The sequence below is a fragment of the Hibiscus syriacus genome, unplaced genomic scaffold, assembly GCF_006381635.1.
Source record: "Hibiscus syriacus cultivar Baekdansim isolate YM2019G1 unplaced genomic scaffold, ASM638163v2 tig00110328_pilon, whole genome shotgun sequence".
NCBI lineage: Eukaryota > Viridiplantae > Streptophyta > Magnoliopsida > Malvales > Malvaceae > Hibiscus > Hibiscus syriacus.
The window spans coordinates 6,159,913-6,181,179 of record NW_024062685.1 but is presented as its reverse complement, the minus strand read 5'-3'; the positions used below and the strand labels follow the sequence as shown (position 1 = coordinate 6,181,179).

General features: G+C 33.1%; 1 protein-coding gene and 2 pseudogenes across 1 annotated transcript in view; 2 read left to right on the top strand and 1 right to left on the bottom strand.

The window, feature by feature from the left end:
* The first annotated feature begins 13,390 nt into the window (after nucleotides 1–13,390).
* LOC120118560 lies at nucleotides 13,391–16,154 on the top strand (annotated as a pseudogene).
* Nucleotides 14,284–21,267, bottom strand: part of LOC120118561 (WAT1-related protein At5g64700-like) — a 22,637-nt gene continuing 15,653 nt past the window's right edge. Inside the window, exon 9 of the mRNA XM_039138590.1 lies at nucleotides 14,284–14,296. The gene's annotated coding sequence lies outside the window, so the exon portion shown is untranslated. The remainder of the gene's footprint in view (nucleotides 14,297–21,267) is intronic.
* LOC120118559 overlaps nucleotides 20,647–21,267 on the top strand; it is a 2,209-nt pseudogene continuing 1,588 nt past the window's right edge.

Sequence of the window (21,267 nt, the reverse complement as noted above, 5' to 3'; positions counted from 1 at the left end):
TCCTATGTGCCCCATGTGTAGACTAAATCTGGAGTCGATCCTTCATGTACTCCATGACCGCCTAGCTGTCTGAGGTCTCTGGCAGAGCATCTTTTCCCCTACTCGAGTGCAAGACTTTTTTAATAGCAGCCTGTGCGATTGGATATAAAAAACCTCAACATTACCACTACCCTAAACGACACTTCTACACCTAGCTGTCGTATGTTTTTTCGATCTTCATGAAATTAATAATGTCTCCATGTTTGACATAAAAACCACTATCATACTTTATACTCATAGGGCAGGTTGTCCAGTCTGCATCACAATAAGCAATTAATTGCTTACTACTCGAGGCTCTCAATAAAATACCTTGTCCTGGGTTCTTCTTAATTTACCTTACTACTTTCATGGCAGTATCAAGGTGGGATTGTTTAGGTTTATGCATGAATTGACTTAGATGTTGAACAACAAACAATTATCAGGCCAAGTACGTGTTAGATAAAATAATCTCCCAATAAGCCTTTGGTGCATTCCCGCATCATCAAGCAATGCTTCACTAGCATTCATGTCCTTCATCATACTTCACCGTTATCAATCTACAATTATGCTTCAACAGTGTTAAACTAGGTTTTTCTCCCCCTGTACAGCAATTAACTCTACTGCATACTTGCACTGGCCTAGAACAACGCCCTTTGAGGCCTTTAAAACTTTAAATCCGAGGAAGTATTTCAGCTCCCATAGATCTTTCACCTTAAAGCTATTATGTTATGCGTTTTTAACTTCCTCAATTAGTCCTTCATCACTACCCGTAATGAATAGATCGTCCACATAGACAAGAACAACCACAATCTTATCATCTTGTCTCTTTGTGAATAACAAATAGTCATTTTTACTTTGTAAAAAAACAACAATCAACAAAGCTTCAGTCAACTTCACATTTTATTGTCTCGAAGCTTGTTTGAATCCGTAAAGAGACTTTTGCAGTCGACAAATCATACACCCCTTAACTAGGAGGCAAATCCATGTACACTTCTTTATGAAGATCGCCTTGAAAAAAGGCATTCAACACATCCATATGGCATAAAGACCAGTGAAAAATGGATGCCACAACAAGTATAAATCGAACCATGATGATATTGGCCACAGGAGAGAAGATTTTCACAAAATCAACACCCTCTCATTGATTGTAACCTTTGGCAACAAGGCGAGCCTTAAAGCATTTAACCTCTCCGAAAGCGTTATACTTTACTTTGTAAACCCACTTACACCAAGTAGTTTTCTTACCAGAAGGTAATGATACTATAAGCCATGTTACATTGACAAATAGAGCATGAGTTTTAAGATTGAACAACAAATATCCCTTTTGAGTACTAAAATATCTAACAAAAACAACAGGTAAAGCTCTAGAGGTAATCTTATCCTTAATGTTAAGCCTAGTTGCATAACACAAACAGTCAAACGCACCAAGTGAGACAGATTAGCGGTCTACCACAAAAAGATCAAATGAAGTTTTCCATATAAGAATGATTGTTGGCAACCTATTCATGATAGCAACAACACATTCACCCAAGAATTTTACAGGAATATTTGAATGAAAACGTAAAACACGAACCACCTCAAAAATATATTGATGCATACGTTATGCCACACCGTTCTGTTGAGGAGTGTGAATACACAAGCTTTGATGAGTGATACCAAGCAAGGGAAAAAAAAAAACACTCATTGCTAAAATTTCACCATTATTGCCACTCTCTAATTATTTGCATAGTAGCAGAAAATTGTGTTTTGATAAAACTAAGAAACTGTTTTAAATGAATGATTTCTTCACTTTTATGCTTCAATAGAAAAACCCAACTCATGCGTGTGACATCGTATACAATTGTTAAAAACGACCAATGACCACTATGGGCAAGGGTGAGCATTCGACCGAGTCGATTTGAATAAAAAAATTTGAGTTATTTAAGATGACAAGTCCTATTTTACAACTTATAGTTGACTTGATTTTTTTTTTAAGTAGAGTCGAGTTTATTAAATTCGAGTCAAGTCGAGTCCAATTTTCGAGTTTCTATTTAATTTTAATTGTAAATATTTATAATATTATGATATTATTTGATTCAAATTTAAATATTTTATAATCATATACAATACAAACATATTTCTTCATATTTTTATATGTGATATAATATATCATAAAATTTGAGAGACTCGACTCAAACTTAAGAATTAATTCACTAATTACTAAAAATTTCAAGTTATTATTCGAATTGTATTTTACAAATCGATTTGAACTTGAATTTTTTTTAATCGTGTCAGATTTTCTTGATTCGAATCGAGTCGAAAGGATCGATTTTTCAAATTGAGTCAAGTTTTACTCATCCTAACTAAAGACAGAGATACGATCTCCATAAATCAAGGTGTAAAAGAGCAAAGGGTTTTGTAGTGACTCTATGGAAAAGGCAATCGAGTTTAATTAGCAAAGGGGCACACGTGACAAGTAGGAACAATAAAAGAGGTAAACATTTTGGTCACTTGCTAAAATTTTGGAGTACTACAAACAATGCGATCTTCGTTGATTGGCTTCAAATATTATAGTTCTCCAATCCAACGAGGCGATGAGAGACGACAAGCATCGTCCCTGGAGTATATGGTTGGTGGAGATACAGCGAATGAGTGAAATCCAAAGCTTCCATGGCTGCACGCAAAAGAACGAAGAAGAAAAGGGAGAAGAAAAACCCTAGAAATTACAAAATATTCTCAAACTAAGAAACTCCTGTGGCAACTCCACCAACTCTAGTAAAGCTAAATGGGCCAGCATAGCCCAAAAGAAAAAAATGGATCGAGTGATTAAGTTTAGGAGTGTGCAAAAATATCTAATTGAATGATTTGATCCTTTTATTCGATGATCCGACCCGAATATTTGGATATTTGATTCGATTTTTCTAGTTATCCGATAAAAATTTGAGGATCGAATCAGTTACGGATCAGATAAATTCTAATTTCGGATTATCCGAATATCCGAAAAATAAATGGGCCTTTAACCCTAAGCCCAATAACCCTATATTTATCGAGGAGCTCTCCCACAGGGCAGCCTAAAATAACGAATACACGTGAGATCAATGGTTTCAGGTTTTAGCTACCTGCTTGTTTCAAGTTTCCATATATATAGAAAATGGCTTAAACCACCTTCCAAGTTGATATTCAATATTTATTCAATCAATTAAATAAATATATTTTAGGTAAACTACCTAAACAGTCACTCAATTTGTAGGGCGTTAATGTTTTGGTAAAAGTAACTTACAAATTAGTTATTTTAATTTATATTTTGATTATTCAATTTTAAATGTTGGCGTTTTAGTCATTCAATTTTTATATTAACAACTCAACTATTCTAGATGAAAAATTTAAAACTAATTTATCATTATATTCTGATAATTTTTTATTAGTAATAATTTAGATTGATTTATCATTTATATTTTAATTATAATTTTACTTATTATATTTTTCTTTACTTTTTATTATATTTCAGTTGTTCGAATTTTCAGATCAAATCTGTTATTCTTATTTGCACACCCCTGATTAAGCCGGTCATACCATGTTGAATTTATGTTGAAATAAAATGTATAGAAATAGTGCTTAATCATTATATCACAAACTGGGTACAGATACAACCTTTATATGCATACTCAATATCTAACCAAATTCTAACAAACTGGGCACTTATACATATGAAACATATTTTACGGGAATAAAATAATATATTTAAAAAATAATATTTATTTTTTAAATTTTATTTTCTTAATCTAATATTTTCTGCACAAATTCTCTCAAATATCTAGCCAACCCTTGAAAAATTCTATTCAATATCTTTTAACATGTTTAAATTTGATTTTAGTTCACCAATTCAATTTCATTAATTTAAAATTGGGTAAACTACATGTTTAGTACCCTAACCATTATTTTTGTTCGATTTTGATCGTCCAACTATTTTTTTTCAAAATCATATTTCATATTTAGTTTTTATTTTATTTTGGTCACCAATAATTAAAAAATTAGTAGTGATGCTGACTTGTCATCATAAAATGATGTCACGTCATCTTTGGATATATTTTTAAAAATATCATATCAATAATTCTGTTAATTTTTATGGTGGGTGATCAAAACAACACCAATACTATATATTAGGTATAATTGTGTTTTTTTTGGGGGGGGGGAATTTTTATGTGCGAAAAGAAACAAAAATGATAGTTGAGGTATCAAAAGTGCAATTTTGAATTAACCCAATTGATAAATGTTTATTGGGATAGAGAAGCCCAGGCTCATAGGCCCAGAACCGAGGAATAAAATAGCCCCCATTGGGCATCGGCTGTTAGAAACTGAAGAAGAAGAAAATCGAACATTTCTCCAAATTCCCACAGTTTCGCAGTACTCGCGGCCACAACACAGCCAAAGAAAGAAGAAAAATGGCGTCCAATGCGGCGGTGCCGTTCTGGCGTGCAGCCGGCATGACTTACATCACCTATTCCAACATATGCGCCAACCTCGTGAGGAACTGCTTGAAGGAACCTTACAAGACGGAAGCCCTTACTCGCGAGAAAGTCCATTTCTCCATCTCCAAGTGGACCGATGGCAAGCCTGAAAAGCCCAGTATGTATCTCTTTACCATCTTCTTCGTATTATCTCAGATCTGGGTTTTCTCTTTGTCATTTCTGATTCATTTTCTATAATTTCGTTGCTATATTGTATAATAAAAGGTTTAACTGGTCTCTTTATGATTGCAAATGGTTCTATATCTAGTGTCTTATATATTTGAAATATGTTTAATCTTGCGCTTTTGATTGTCAACTTTTGTAGCCAAAAAGAAGATTAATGAAAAGAGAAAAGAGGTTCGAGATTGAAATTAAACTGAAACCCTAAAATGTTTTAAATTTGGGTTTTTTTCTTCTTTTGTTACTTTCTCTAATTGCTTCTTAAAATAAAATTAAATAATTACCTGAGTGCAATCCGTAACTACAGCTAAGTTGTTATACTTTTTTACTCCTTTCGGAATCAATGTGATGCAATATGTTTTTATAAGAATGATAGGCCTAGTTAAAAACCCCTTCTTGATTAATGAATCTTGTATGGAGCTCCTTAATCAGCGGAAGGGGGAAAAGAGTGCATATATTATTCATTAATAAATTACAACGAAAACAACAATAGTAATCCCCTTACAAAACACAGAAAATCAAGAAACAACCCTAAACAGCCATCACAACTTTACTAACTCAGCCTATGCCTTCTTTAGCTAAGTTGTGATGCGATATGTTTAGTTTGGCTAGGTTTTTGCAGCAAATTAATTTGTGCTTTGCATCTGCCAAATTCTTTGTTTGTTGGGGAACTTCCCCTGATTAAAAGATAACTATTGCAGTGGACTGTGATTAGATTCTCTAATATACTGCTTGATCACACAAAGCTCATATCTGTGGGTTTACTTGACATAGTTTGCGAAAAGTTGATCAGAACAATTATATCAAAAGTTGATCACACAACATCTTCATTTGTCTTGGATCATGCCAGTGTGAAGTCATGTGTGATTTTAAGCTTACCATGTGATTCAATGATCTGTAGACTATTACTCTCATCGGTCTCCTGCTATAGTTTTTAATCCCTTCTCAGAATAATGTTTTGTTTGTATCTTTCTTGGTTTAATATCAGCTCCGCACGGATTCGCCTGAATGATTTGCAAGTTTGGTCATCAAAGCATCGAGACAGGGAGGATTTTAATTTTTGTTTTGGTAATTATCTGTAATGTCTGATCAGATTTCAGGCCGAGCTGATTGGGACATCATAATAATAATGCATTTTGGAATTGATATGATTAACATTGAGCTTCAGGGGTTACCTGCATCTCAAGTATTGTTGCGGCATTATTTTAAGCTGCACCTTCCAAAAACGTTGTCTCGTTTTAGTGGAGTGATTTGACGGTGCCATGATTTTCTTGATTTTTGGGTGGGAATGCACGAATTAGTTGATGTGTGTGCTTAATTAGTTAAGCCCATCCAATAGGCTATCAGTTGCTTGCTGCTTCATATGAACGAATGACTGGTTTTGGTATGTTTTATCAGTCCGTCATAGGGATAGGTGTTCTATGAATCGAGTCTACAAATTTTGAGTTATTCAAGTTGATAAGTCCTATTTTAACTCAAACTTGATTTGAAATTTTTCGAGTTGAGTTGAGTTTATAAAATTTGAATTGAGTTTTCAAGTTTTATTTAATTTGATAAATATTTTAATATATTTGATTTCAATTGAAAATTTTTTATAATCGTATAATTTATTTTTTTCATATGCGATATGTTATACAGAGTTGAGGGATATAATTCACTTGAAAATCAATAATTAATTTTAAAAAAATTTGAGTTATTCGATTTGTATTTATAATTGATTGAATTTGAGTTTTTCTTTTTTAATTCTGATCGAGTTTATGAAATTATAACTCGAATTCAATTTGAGTTGAGTCGAGTCAAAAAATTTAATTTTTTCCGGGTAATAGTGGATTACAATTGAATTTTTTTATAACCCAAAGTCCAAATTTAAAATAATAATAATAATAATAATTTTTTCGCTTTCGATATAGATATAAAGAATCAGGATTAAACCATAGGAACACACACTTGTGGGATATTCACCTTTCAAATTGTCTTCCAATGTCCATAGGCCATCCTCGGGGTGATTAATGAGCAGAACAACTTGTGAATAATTCAAACTCGATTTAGTTAAAGTTCAGTAAAAATTCGATTCGGATTGACTCGACTCAAACTCGAGCTTGACTCAAGATCTTAATGAGTTGAGCCGAGTAAAGTTAACTTGACTCGATAAGTTCGCAAACAGCTCGTTAATTTTTTTATATAATTTTTTACTAGTTATCTTAAAAAATTATTTCATACACTAGAAAATCAAACATTTTTTTATTTATTTTAATATATTTGTGGATTGTTAATTTAGAGTTTAACCTTTAAATTTACTTCATACTCTTTTGAATTTTTTTGATTAAATTATTAATTTATGTTTATATTAATTAATGTCGTATCAATAGATTTTACTTATAATTAAGAAGATAAGGAAAAAATTCAGTAAGTTTAATGAACAACGAGGCAAGCAATGAGCATCAAGCTTAACAGATAACGAGCTTGATGAGCAATGAGCATCAAGCTTAACAGATAACGAGCTTGATTAGCAACGAGCTTCACGAGCAACGAGACGAGTAAATGCATATAAATTGAGGATTAGATGTTCGGATATTCGATTCGTTCTTTTAGTTAAATATTCGAGTTATTATTTCTTATGAATTTAGAGTAAATGCATATAAATACTCTTGAATATTCATTGTCCTAATCAATATAATTACTTACGTAGATTCATATTCAAACTTAATTTGATTCTAAAATAAAAATAGAGAATTTGCAATTCCTAAATATAAGTTGGACCTATCAGATAAGATATACCCCAATTATAATGATAACTTTTTCTATTAATTTATGGTAGTCTCAATCATTTAATAATGAACGCTCAATTACCTTATAATCTCTAGTGTTCGAACCTAAAACCTCTAGGAATTACAAACATTTCTTTAATCACTGAGGTAGATTAATTCGTGAAATAACTGTAATGACAGTTCATATTGTTGTTCGATGAAATTATCAAATGTGAAAACAATACTATAATACATTATAGTATATGCCATTTCTTTTATTTATCTGTAAGCATATAGATATCAATCTTGTTTTCAATAGAGAAAATACCCTTTTTTGTCTTAAAAGTAGAGTTTTGAGCATAGGTACTGGATAAGGAACATATTTAGTTTTATACCCCTAAACTATTAAGTTATTAGTTTTTTATTATGGAATTGTGACAAAACTATCTTTGAACTGATATGTTAGGCCCTCAATCCCACTACCAAAACTAATTGAGATGAATTTTTAAAAACGTTTCTAGATGAGTCGAGAACATCATATATTCCGCTCACCTCAACATATAAACTCAATAGTTCGAGTATTTGTTAATTCATGTGCAATTATGCTTCCAACTTCACTATCATCTCGAAGAGATATTGTAACACCCCAAATTTCAGGTTAGTAGTTTCGGGTTTACTCGAGAGGTAAGTGGACATAGTTAAATTCATAAGTAAAGTCATTGGTCTTAATTGGGTTTGGATTTGGGCCCAATTAGCCATAAAAAGGAGTTTTTTAAATATGAGATAAAAGACCAAGGACTAGAAGTGTAATTAGAACATTGTTGGATTTTGAAAATAAGATTTGGGGTTTTATACCATTTTGGACGTGAGCCTTCAATTTTCCTCTCCATCTTCTTTTTTTTCTTCTTCTGTCATTTCCTCCAAGTAACTATAGCTTTAAGGTAAGGTCTTGAACCTTTTTCTTATTACATTTTCGTCCTAAATGCCCCCCAACAAAATCATTTTTAAGATTCAAGCTTTGGGTTTTGTTTTTGCAAGAAAAGTGAGTGTTTTCATCCAAATCACCCAATAAAAGGATTATGGCTAAGCAAGGAGGTTCATTTCTGGTTTCTAACATCAAGGTAGTGTATTTTTAATCATTTGGAGTATTAAGTTTGTATAAATCACAAGAAATTACTAAGATTTGTGTAGTTGAGCATTTAGGGTTTCATATTTGATTCATGCCTTAAATCACAAATTTGTTGTTTAATATATGTTTTATTACACCTTAAGACCCTAGATAACTACCCATAACATTGGTACATGGTTTAGAATCAAACTATGGCCTTTAGGATGATTTTCAAGTGTTTCTCGAGACTCAAATATTAGTTTCAGGGTTCAAGTATCGATATTGGGATGAACAGTATCGATACTGGTTAAATTAGGGCAAATATTATGGTTATAGGGGAAGAGTATTGATACTGCCAAGTGGAGTATCAATACTGCAGGGCCAATATCGATACTCAGGTGTCAGTATCGATACTGAGGCCCCAATTTCGTGGCAGAATGCATTTTTGGTACCCGAAACTCATAGGGTATCGATACTTCAGAAACGAACCCGCGATAGATATCGGGCTATCCAGTTCCTCAGATAATAAGTAAGCCTATGTCTAATGTTCTAGATGAGAGAACGAGGGAGATATCAGCTAGTATGACATTGACTTTACCTTAGTGAGTCCAGTATGTTAAGGTATACCCAGGTTACCTTAATTTCCTAGTGGGGCATTACCAGTGCGCGAGGCACTTCAGGGGCTAACTAGGGTGCGAGACCCAAACATTCACGAGAAGTGGGTTAATATGTCAGGTCAGTTTACTGGGTAAGTTTTCGATGCACGTAAATTGTACTATTTCATATTCAAGGTAGGCTGGGGTGTTGCTCCTAGATGCACGTAAATTCCTCTGACCACACCACCAGACCTATCCCATGTTCGTTTGTGTCAGTCATGCATGTTTAGTCCCATCAATCTGGTACGTCTGATATGTTAAGCTTGGTATAAAGATAATAATGATAAGATAATACATGTATGATAACCATATGAACGTTATAGATAAGAATTCTTAAAACTAGCCTTTGTGTGACGCTCAGGAAACAGTTAGGACACCCGAGTTACTTTAGCATTTTGATGATCACCCTTCGTTTGTAAATATCCGGATAATGTCTAATGGTACGCATCTGATGCACGTAAATTATGGGTCATACTAGTACGAATTCTGATGCACATAAATTTTGAAATCGTACCTTATGCTTGACTAGGTTCGGAATGGAGCTTTCGATGCACATAAATTTTGGTCATCACCCCGACCTCTCGAGTAACCAAAATAGACTAAGGCTATAAGTTTTGGTGCACATAGATTTCAGTTTTTACCCTAAGCTAGGGATATAAGTTCCCATACATGTAAATTATGGATCTTACCCATAATCTCTTGGGTATACAAGGTAGGCTAGTGTGTTGTCCTAAGGTATGTAAAATTCCTCTGACCACATCAATAGACCTACCTTATGTTTGTTTGATACATGTTTGCATACCTGTGACATCATACACCAGTAGGTCCAAGAAAGAAATGCATGTACCTGTTGCTTAGTACCATGTCTTCAGCATGCTTATGATTATGAAGTTCTTATGCTACTCTAGATTAGCAATTGAATTGTTGGGCTTTGTAAGCTCAGCCTTCAAATGTTTTCGTGGGCATATCTTTAGCATCCGCGGTTCGGCAACACCATCATAGCAGGACTTCCAGCATCTCCGACAGAGTACTGTTTGCAGCTTAGTAGGCATGTGAATTCATAGGATCTTACTTATGTAATTGAGTTGTAATCTTCCAAATGTACTATTTGTTTTAAATTATGTGTCACGGAGCTCTAGTTTTGTAAAATGATTTTATAACAATTATTTTATGTCGTATTTATGATACCTTCAGTACATTTGAAAAGAAATGATCAATTTGAAAATCAAGGGTCGCTTTGGTGGCCCGGTGTGACACTTTAGGCCCAATCGGATTTAGGGTGTTACATATTGCATAATATCTGATGGATTGTGAAATGTCTTCCATCTTTACCGTAAACAATCAATCTCACCTCCAATTTTCATTTTTATCTTCTCCTTCATTTTTTGAAGTGTGATGCCCCTTTTAAACACCATGTTTATAGGGCTTTTAGATTGCAATACAACCCCAACATTAGTTTTCACAATTTGTCCATTACAATGGATAATCATCAAAAACTTGTTGCTCATTTTATATGCATGATCAAAAACATATATATTTTGAATCAGAACACACAAATCAAAATAAATATACTACTAACTTACATCTTATTCATAATTTTAACTAATAAATAACAATGAATTTAAAATATAATATTACTTATAAAATTATTTTTTCTTTCATTACCATATACTATAAAATATACTAATTTGTAAAACAATAAACTACTTACAAACAAACATACCCTTAAAAATATATTTTTCCCTTCATTTTAACAAAATAATATATTTTTTCTTAAATGAATTAGCATCATCGTATTATAGAAAATACTAATTATATTATATCACTATATTTGTTTTGACATTTGCTTAAAAACCACTAAAAATATTCTAAACAAAAAATAAAATATATAATTTAAATTCAAGATTCTAAATATCATAAAAATAATGGATACATATAATATCAAACATTTTAATTAAAAACTATATCAACTGACTTGTTTGCTCTAAAAAATTCCACTAAAGCTCTAAATCTTGTTTCCTTCTTTTTCTTTTATCTAAATCTACCCAAATTATATGCATAAAATTAAAAACATATAAAAAATTAATACGAAATAAAATTAACTATAACATACAATCTACTAATTAAAAAAATTTAAAAAATAATATTACTTCAATAATGCCATACCCTAATTTTGTCCGGGTAATTTGGCTAGAATTGGAAACCATTGTTTGCAAAGATATTTCCAAAAGGATTCGATTACGATGATAAACAGCATCGAAAAAGTCTAATTTCAAATCAAACATGGACATTAAGAAACTAATTAGGAGATATGTAATTGTGGGCCAATATTTAAGCGATACATCATGATTGCAGGGGAAATCAATCCATTTTTTAAATTTATTTTTGAAAGATAATTCTATCAAGTCGTAAAATCAACACTTGAATCTTTACTAGATAGTTACTGTTTACAAATACTACTCACCCTCGCCGTCAAGCCTAAAGGGTTAGACGCACACGTCATTTAAGATCAATTCTATCACAATATTTCATTCTTTAATTCATAAACAAGAGTTTTCTTTTAATACATATGTTTTTGAATTTAAAGCGATTGAATTTAAAGTGTTTTGGACGAAGGGTCAAATCCTCTCCTCAACCATCATATGTTTCATAAATTTCAAATTGGTCACATGTTTTCTTTTAATTCCTTATTTATTTCGATTTTTGTCTTGATTTTGTTATTCACAATTTTTATTTTTCAATACTAACATTTTGGTTTATTTCTTTTCAGTTCCTTCAACATTAGCCATGTTTTTATATTTTAATTCATGTTTATTTATTTAATTTTATGCTTAATTTGATAATTGTTTTAATTTAGTCACTAACTTTAATAGATATGATTAATTACTATTTAACCCCTAAACATTTCTATATATCTTAATTTAGTCCCTAATTTTAATTGATTCATTTTATTGGGATTCAGTCCTTGATTTTTATTTTATTTTATTTCAATTTGGTCTTTATTTTAAATTATCTAACTAACATCAATATTTTATCTTATTATCAGGTTATTCGAATCAAACTTCTGACAATACACTTATTTATTTTATATTGCTATTCTCATTTAATTATTTATTTTTGTCTATTTTATTTTATTTTCTTAATTATTTATTTTTCTTTTAATTTTTTTAGATTATTTTAGTAATATTCTAATTTTATTTTTTCAGGTATGTTCACGGAGGTAAATTATTATGTTACCTTAAAGTTCAATTTAATTTATTCTACTTTAGCATGTTAACACTTTGAGTTTATTTTAGTTCTTTAGACTTAGTTTCTTCACACATTAGTCCTTAAATTCAAGATTAGAGGAATTTTTAATTTGGTCCTTGCTTTTAAGCCCAAGTATTAAAATTGACTTTCCGATCAAAATAATTAATCTGATTAATAATTAGAACCTTAACTTATTTAGTCCCTTAACTTTAGACTTTTCACATTTAGTCCCAAAACTTTAATTAGATATTCATTTGACATAATTAATTAGGTTATTAATTAGAGCCTTCACTTTAGGTTAGATTCCAATCTAGTCCTTTAATTTAGGAAGTAATCTGAATTGGCTCTCGCATTAACATACCCGAGGGACCATTTCGATTATTCGTTCAATAACTAGTAAAAATCAATTAGGTGAATATTAGAATTTTCATTTTAAGTTTAGTCCTTAGGTTACATTTCTTATTGTCTATTAATTTTTATTCATATATATATATATATATATATATATATAATATATAATATATTAGGGATGGCAATGGGTCGGTCGGTCGGGTTTTGGGCCACCGACCCGACCCGACAAAATTAAGGTTTCACCCGACCCGACCCGACCCGAATATATGACTTAGAAACCCGACCCGACCCGACTCGACCCGAAATAATAATAAAAAAATTTTATTCAATGAAAACAGTGACTTAATTGAAAAAATTATATATGGAGGGACATTATTGTAATTATCCCTAAATATATAGGATAAAATTATATATATTTTTCGGGTCGGGTCGAGTCGGATTTTTTTCACCCTAAACCCGACCCGACCCGACCCGAACAGTACATTTAAAAAAAAACCCGACCCGACCCGAACCCGAAATTTTTTAAAAAATCCGACCCGATCGGTCGGATCGGGTCGGAACCCGTCGGATTCGGGTTGAGTTGCCATCCCTAATATATACGTCTTTCTCTCCATTCAGTCTTCATTTCCGTCTTCGTCTCCCTCTTTCTCCATCTAGTACTTCTCCTTGCTTCCGTTCTCATTCAGGTAAATCTTTTAGTTTGCTTATATTTTACTTTAAAAATCAACCGATCTGTAGATTTTGATGTTTTGCCGATGATGAAACTGAGATCTAAAGTGATTTTAGTTTCCAGAGAGTTTGATATAGATTCCGCTTCTCTGTTTTATTGGATCTTTACTTAGCTAGGTTTGCTGCATTGCATTTTCGATTTCTTTGTAGATCTTCATGAGAAAATTCATGTTGGTTTCCAACTTGTTCTGGTAAATATTTTCATGTTGTAATTTTAATTAATTTCCCGAGTTTTATTCTGAAGTTATTTGGAGGCTCTGATTTTTATTTTTATTACTTTGAACGAGTGATTATGTTTCTTGTCCATAGCTTGCTTAACCGTTCATGAATGTTGTCTTAGTTTAGAATTTTGAATTTGGTGGGCTAACAAAACTTTTTCTTTCTTAAAGGGGTGTAAATTGGTCAATTAAATTCTTATATATAAAAAACTGAATCAGTCGATCAATATATCAAAATTGACCTATCCGGTCCACCATTGTCATAACCGAGATAATCCTTCGTTCGGTTCGGTCAGATTTTTTCTTTTTATCTAAAGCTAGATATTCCGTACGACGGGATAGGTGGCTCTGGGTTGCGGCTGATTTTGTAAGGGGAGGGGGTTGAGTAAACTCAAACTGATATTGATAGAAACGTTTTACATCACGGTGGTTTAGATTTTTGGTTGGGTTTTTAGTTAACTAATTGTAAATTATGATTCTGGGTTGGGTTATGTTTCTAATTAGTTGAAATGAAAGATTCCTGGTTGATAGTTATTTTCTTGAACTCAAGTTGCTATCTCATTCTTGTTTGTAGAATTTTAAAGGATGGCCGATACCGAGGATATTCAACCCCTTGTCTGTGACAATGGAACTGGAATGGTGAAGGTTAGTTGACTTGTAGACCTAAGTTATTCTCTCAATTATTGTTTATTTCTTTGATGAAGAGCTTAACTTTGTCTTGGTTGAGCTGATTTTGTTCATCATTCAGGCTGGTTTTGCTGGTGATGATGCTCCCAGGGCAGTTTTTCCCAGCATTGTTGGTCGACCACGTCACACTGGTGTCATGGTTGGGATGGGTCAGAAGGATGCCTATGTAGGAGATGAGGCACAATCTAAAAGAGGTATCCTTACTTTGAAATATCCCATCGAGCATGGTATTGTCAGCAACTGGGATGATATGGAAAAGATCTGGCATCATACATTCTACAACGAGCTCCGTGTTGCTCCAGAGGAGCACCCTGTTCTTCTCACTGAGGCACCTCTGAATCCCAAGGCCAACAGAGAAAAGATGACCCAGATCATGTTTGAGACCTTCAATGTACCTGCCATGTACGTTGCCATCCAGGCCGTTCTCTCTCTGTATGCCAGTGGTCGTACAACAGGTTCATTAAATCCCTCTAAATGTTTCATAGTTCTATAGATTGTTTTGAATCAATCCACCACAATATAGTGAACTATCTACCTATTGGAACAGGTATTGTGCTGGATTCCGGTGATGGTGTCTCTCACACTGTGCCAATTTATGAAGGATATGCCCTTCCACATGCCATTCTCCGTCTAGATCTTGCTGGTCGTGATCTTACCGATGCTTTGATGAAGATCCTTACTGAGAGAGGTTACATGTTCACCACCACCGCCGAACGGGAAATTGTCCGTGACATGAAAGAGAAGCTTGCATATGTTGCTCTGGACTACGAGCAGGAATTGGAGACTGCCAAAAGCAGCTCTTCTGTAGAGAAGAACTACGAGTTACCTGATGGACAAGTCGTTACTATTGGTGCTGAGAGATTCCGTTGTCCTGAGGTCCTGTTCCAGCCATCTCTCATTGGAATGGAAGCTGCTGGAATCCATGAAACTACATACAACTCTATCATGAAATGTGATGTGGATATCAGGAAGGATCTACGGCAATATTGTGCTGAGTGGTGGTTCAACTATGTTCCCTGGCATTGCGGACCGTATGAGCAAGGAAATCACCGCCCTTGCTCCAAGCAGCATGAAGATCAAGGTCGTTGCACCACCAGAGAGAAAGTACAGTGTCTGGATTGGAGGATCTATCTTGGCATCACTCAGCACCTTCCAGCAGGTGAAATATAATTTTGCATATAAATGGCTTCTATTTTTCTTTCCATTTACTTTGGTTGCCCGAGACTGACATATCTTGCTTTACCCGTTGCATCAGATGTGGATTTCCAAGGGCGAGTACGATGAGTCTGGTCCATCCATTGTCCACAGGAAGTGTTTCTAAAGGCTTTGTAAGTGCTTTAATGGTCAGTTACATTTTCGGTTTAGTTGGCTTTTTCGTGTCCTGTGTCTGGTTCATGTGGGGAAGCATTGAAAGCGGGGATATTTCGAGGGAGTTCTCTGGAATTAATGTATTATACAGGCCTTCCATCTGTTGCGACTTGTGATGCTTCGAGATGGCAGGCCTTCCGGATATGTTTTGGAGGGCAGAGAATTGGTTCTCTGGTCCTTCCTTTCCATGCATCCTTCAAACATGTTGCGTAGTAGGGTGATTGTGATGCTCCTGAGAACATTAATGTTAATAGCTGTTGTAAGATTTGAATTAGTGTCAATCTTGTGGTCATAAACTTTTGATGGAAATTATATTTGATACCTGGTTTTGAAATCTTATGGGGAATGCATTTTATCTGAATTCGTCTGCTGTAATTGTGGTTGCCACAAAAATGGCAACATGTCTGCTTCAAAGTTGTGATTGTTATGGGATGCCATTAGAAATATGCTTTTTTTAGCTGGCCAAATTTAATAATTTTAATTTAAGTCATCAAACTACCAAGTGTGGCCTGTTTTGATCAACAAACTAAAAATCTTATAAATTTAGTCACTAATGATACATTTTAGTCCTCGTTGAGCTGGTAACAAAATCCATTTTTTTTGGGTAAGTAAAAGCAAACTATCCTATGATCCTGATCGTCATCGTCATCGTAATCCTACACTATCTTCGTAGAGGAGCATCTGTATTGCTGTTGGGGCTTCTTGAAAATTCCTCCCAACAAAATCGTCTTTTTGAGCTAGCTTTGTGACTTTATCAGGTACCTTGTTTGTCTTATATAATTCTGTGTTTAATCCTCAACACTTATTGATATTAATTTTCAATTATTCAACAAATTTAGCCCTCCCATTTATAAATTTTTACAATTTGATCTTCGCATTTATTCATTTAATCTTCTATACTTATAAATTCTATCAATTTTGTTCCTATTCTAAATAGTTAAAAAATTTAGTTTTTATATTTACATATTTTACCAATTTTACTTTTTTAAAAATAATTCAATCAATTTAATCTTGACATTAAAATTTTTATTAATTTTATCTTAATTCCAAATAATCCAACAAATTTCGTCTCACATTGATAAATTCGATCAGTTTGGCTTTCCACATTTATGCATTTAGACTTCAATCTTTATAAATTTTATCAATTTGATCCCAACTCTAAGTAGTTCAGAAAATTATTGAAAAAGAAACACATGCGATGACCTATTTTACTGTTAATTTTTATCTGTTTTATGTACAATTAGTTTTAATGTACTTTTTTTTTTGAAAAGAGAATCTGGTTTCGTTAAACCTCCCTCATAATTCAATTGAGTCGAAACTTAATCAAGACAGCGGAAGGGGAAAAGAGTATCCTGTCATTTTATTTATAGTATCAGTGCGTAACAAGAACAATTGTTAGCTGGTACAAACTATTCACCAGTCAAAAGTCTGCCAAATCACTTGACCGACTACCATAACCCATTCCATCTCGTATAGGAACCAACTGAAGACCCCTTCCACAGTTGTTCACTACCACTGCCGCCCAAAGCCAGTCCAATCACCCCTGGGGCCTTCGCTGCCCAAATTTGCAATACCTCCACCTCAAAAATGCAGCGAATGCATAATGCAAAGCACAGATTAAGGTGAAAGCTACTCAACTTGGTGGCATAAGAGCACTCATCTGCTGCACAGGAAATGACTTATAGACACCCAACATTGAAACCAAAACTGCCGCATCAAATAACCAAAACCACCCTTTCAACATCACTACATCATCCAGGGATCAATCTCCCATTTCTACTCGCCAATCTCCACAAATAGCACACGCTATAAACAATGCCAAACCCAGACGGTTAACCATTCGAAACCCCTATCAAAACTCAAGGGTTGATATCACTCTTTGACCACCTCCCTTTTCAAAACCAAAACGAGTGGACTCCGGTCTTCTTAACTAAGCATCCGAGACAACAACTGATCCGACGCCATTAGCTGACTACCGAAAGCAAGAGCCTACGGGAAAGACAGGCCGAAACCACTAGAACCAAACCCAGAAATACTGGATCCGATTCTAGCACTTTCTCCACCTCTGGAACGGTTGTTAGGTGCATAACAATTTCTGACCACCAATGCCGCCCCCACACCAAGCACCTGCTCAGATAAACATCTCACCTGCAATAGACCGTGCCAGCAACCCATGTCCCTAAAACAAATCCGAACTCCCTGTATGACTGGAATAAAGCCAACCTAACAAAACCCGAAGGAAGTCTCATGAAATCCTGATTTGAGATAACAGAATGAGGCCGCTTGCTCTTGCACCAGTGACCGATTCTTAGAAGAGCCAACTCGAAAATTACTTCCTTCTCCCAAACTTTGTTGTTAAACAGCGCCTCGTTTCTCAATAACCATAGCGTCCATGCTATCCCGAAAAACGCCAATGCCCACATTGGTTTGAGAGTTTTCTTTGTCAATAAAGAATTCCAACTGATGATTAGCGATTTTGAGTTATCAGACATAATAAAATTTATATTCCAAGAGCACACCAATTCCAACCCATCATCTACCACACAAGAAATATTTTTAAAGAATTGGTCCTCTTCCTTAGACAACGGCTCAATTATGTTCCTCTATACCCATGATGAATTCCTCGGTTGAGTGCGACTTGGTAGCAATGATCTTCGATCAAAACCATATTTGGCGTCTACCACTTTCCTCCATAAGCTATCTGGCTCGTTACCGTATCTCCAAGTCCACTTATTCAACAAGGCTAGGTTTTTGAGCTTTAGATCATAGAAACCTAATCCACCAAGCATCTTTGGTCTACAAAGACATCCCACTTTACCCAATGAATGGCCCTGTTTGAGCTCGGACTCCAAATAATAAAACATCTTTTATACAAAAAACAAGTAATATGTCTGTGAAATCTTCACGAAGTATGAAATCTATGGAATGTTTATAATAGTATATGCACTGATGAATTTAAACGCGTAATCTCTCTTTTGTTCTCCATTAGATACATTAGACCAATAGTAAATAATACTTCATGTCCCTCTCACAACCTTCTCTTAATGTGAAACAATCGTATATTTAATCCATTTTTTTTACTTTAGTTGTACTTGTGATAAAAGTTTCATTCAAAATATTACATCCGATATCACCATTAACATAGTACTTGAAAAAGTTTTTAATATTAACATGGTTCTTGAAAAAGTTTTTTAATTTATCTTTTTTATACAAGACTTGAAGATTTTTGTTTTTTAAAAAAGGTCTTTCGTAATAATAAACATTTACTACGATCCAAAGATTGCAAGACATTTAAAATAAAATATAAATTCTAAATAAAATATTAATTACATTATTTGAAAAAAAGTCTTTCGTAATTAAAATGGTGTAGGATCAACATAATTATAAATTAGTAAAAATTTTAAAGAGAAATTATTTAAAATAAAACGTTAATTATATTATTTTCCATAATTTTAATAAAAAATTAAATATTTTTAAAGATAATTATATTTTTTATTGTTAAAAAAGGTCTGAAAATATAATTAATGTTTTATTTTAATAGTGTTCAGCGGTACTCCGAGCCGGTAGATTTATCCGAATTGCAATTACTAGTAAAAAAAACTAAAATTTGAACGAAATGTAATTAATTAGAGATGGAGAGTTGATCTAAGGTAAGGTTTATTTGTCCCTCCAGCAGTGAACCAATAATGTGTTGCGTTACTTGTATTTTACTACAAACTTGGTTTAATTACTGATTAAAACATATGAGGTGGCTTAATTAAAACCTACATCTTATGAATGAAGTTTTATGGTATAATAATAATAAAAATACAGCATTGTTTCATTAAACAATAAGGTAAGTTTTATGAATGGCGTCGGTCGCAATCAAATCGGTCCCATGCAGATGCGTTGGTTAGTTTAAGACCACATTATGAATTTTTAACCATGCTTGAAAGCTCAGACTTTTGCATTAAAAAAATAATGCTAGCTAGTACATCTCCATATACCAGACGATTTCGTAATAATTTGAGTAATTACGAGCGGTGATATTTGTTTATAATTTTTTTAATTGATAAATAACATACAATATATTTGTTTGAACTTAGAATCCCGAGAAAAATAATATTTCCTTTTATTAACGAGACCATTAGTAGGTTCAAAGCTATCTTATTTTTTTTAGCTTTTTCTTACAACCAATCCTTAATTTTATTATTTTTGCCTCAATTTTATTTTACTTTTTGTATAATTATAAAAGGGATAAAAATTATTTATAATATGAATTCCGCGTTAAGTATCAATCGAAGTTTTTTTTCTTGAATGGTATAGCATGGTTATAAGGTAGTATTATATTAAAATATTTTTAGCTATCGATAACGATTATACACCCACAAACGCAATTGTTTAATGAAAATTTAATGACAAAATGTTCCTTTCAAATATTTAAATCTTCAATTTAATGAAAATTTTCAATTTTACAAATGGCTTGCCAAGAGTCCAAGTATCTAATCGTGCTCAAATTGCCCAAAGCACACAAACGTTGACCAAAAATTTCAGAATCATTTGAATCCAACCATTCAAAAAGTCAAAGACAAAATGGTAGATAAAATTAAACAAATGACAATGTTAAGATATATATATATATATATATATATAAATATATTTAAAATACATTAAAAACAATATAAATGTTTTAAAAATATAAAAATATTATTAAATCAAAAGTTATGAATTATTACCCTTTTTAACATAATTATAAACAATAATAAAAATGTCAGCTTGGTTTCAGCCCCACACACAACTCTCCATCTTATCTTATCGTAAAAAAAAAAAAAACCCTAATTCACCTCTACCCTTCTTACCTACTTAACCCAATAAAATGGTAGAATTCTTAAGGCAGAAGAAAATGAAAAACCCATCCCTTAAATCTAAAAATATTTACTTTTTCAACACCTTCAAGCAAAACCCAATTAAAATTTCACAATTTTTTTTGCCTTGGGGAGCTGTAAACTAATTTACTGAAGTGCTCTGTTTAGTGATGATGGAAAATTCAAGTTTCCCAGAAAATAATACAGTCGCTGACAACGTCAGCTTAGAGAATGAAGAGAGTGACGGAATTTTTCTTCAGGCAGCCGTTGGCCGAGGCAAGAGACTTTAGCTCTGCTGAAGATAAGGTCTGAAATGGACGTCGCTTTTAGAGACTCCAGTGTAAAGTCTCCTCTATGGGAAGAAATTTCCAGGTTTGCTTTCTTTATTTTTTTTCTCTGAGAAAATTTACTGGGAAATGCAGGGTTTTACACGGAAAATGTGGAAACATTTGGGGTTTACTTTTGTTGCGATATTGAATTCCATCTAGTTTAATTACACTGGTTTGAAAGAACTCAGAGAGCTGTAAATACAGTAAAAAAGTTTTATGGGTTAAAAAAGTTTTTTTTATTGTATTTTGTTTTAATTTCACTCTTAGGTTCAATAATCTTAACTATCTTTAAAATT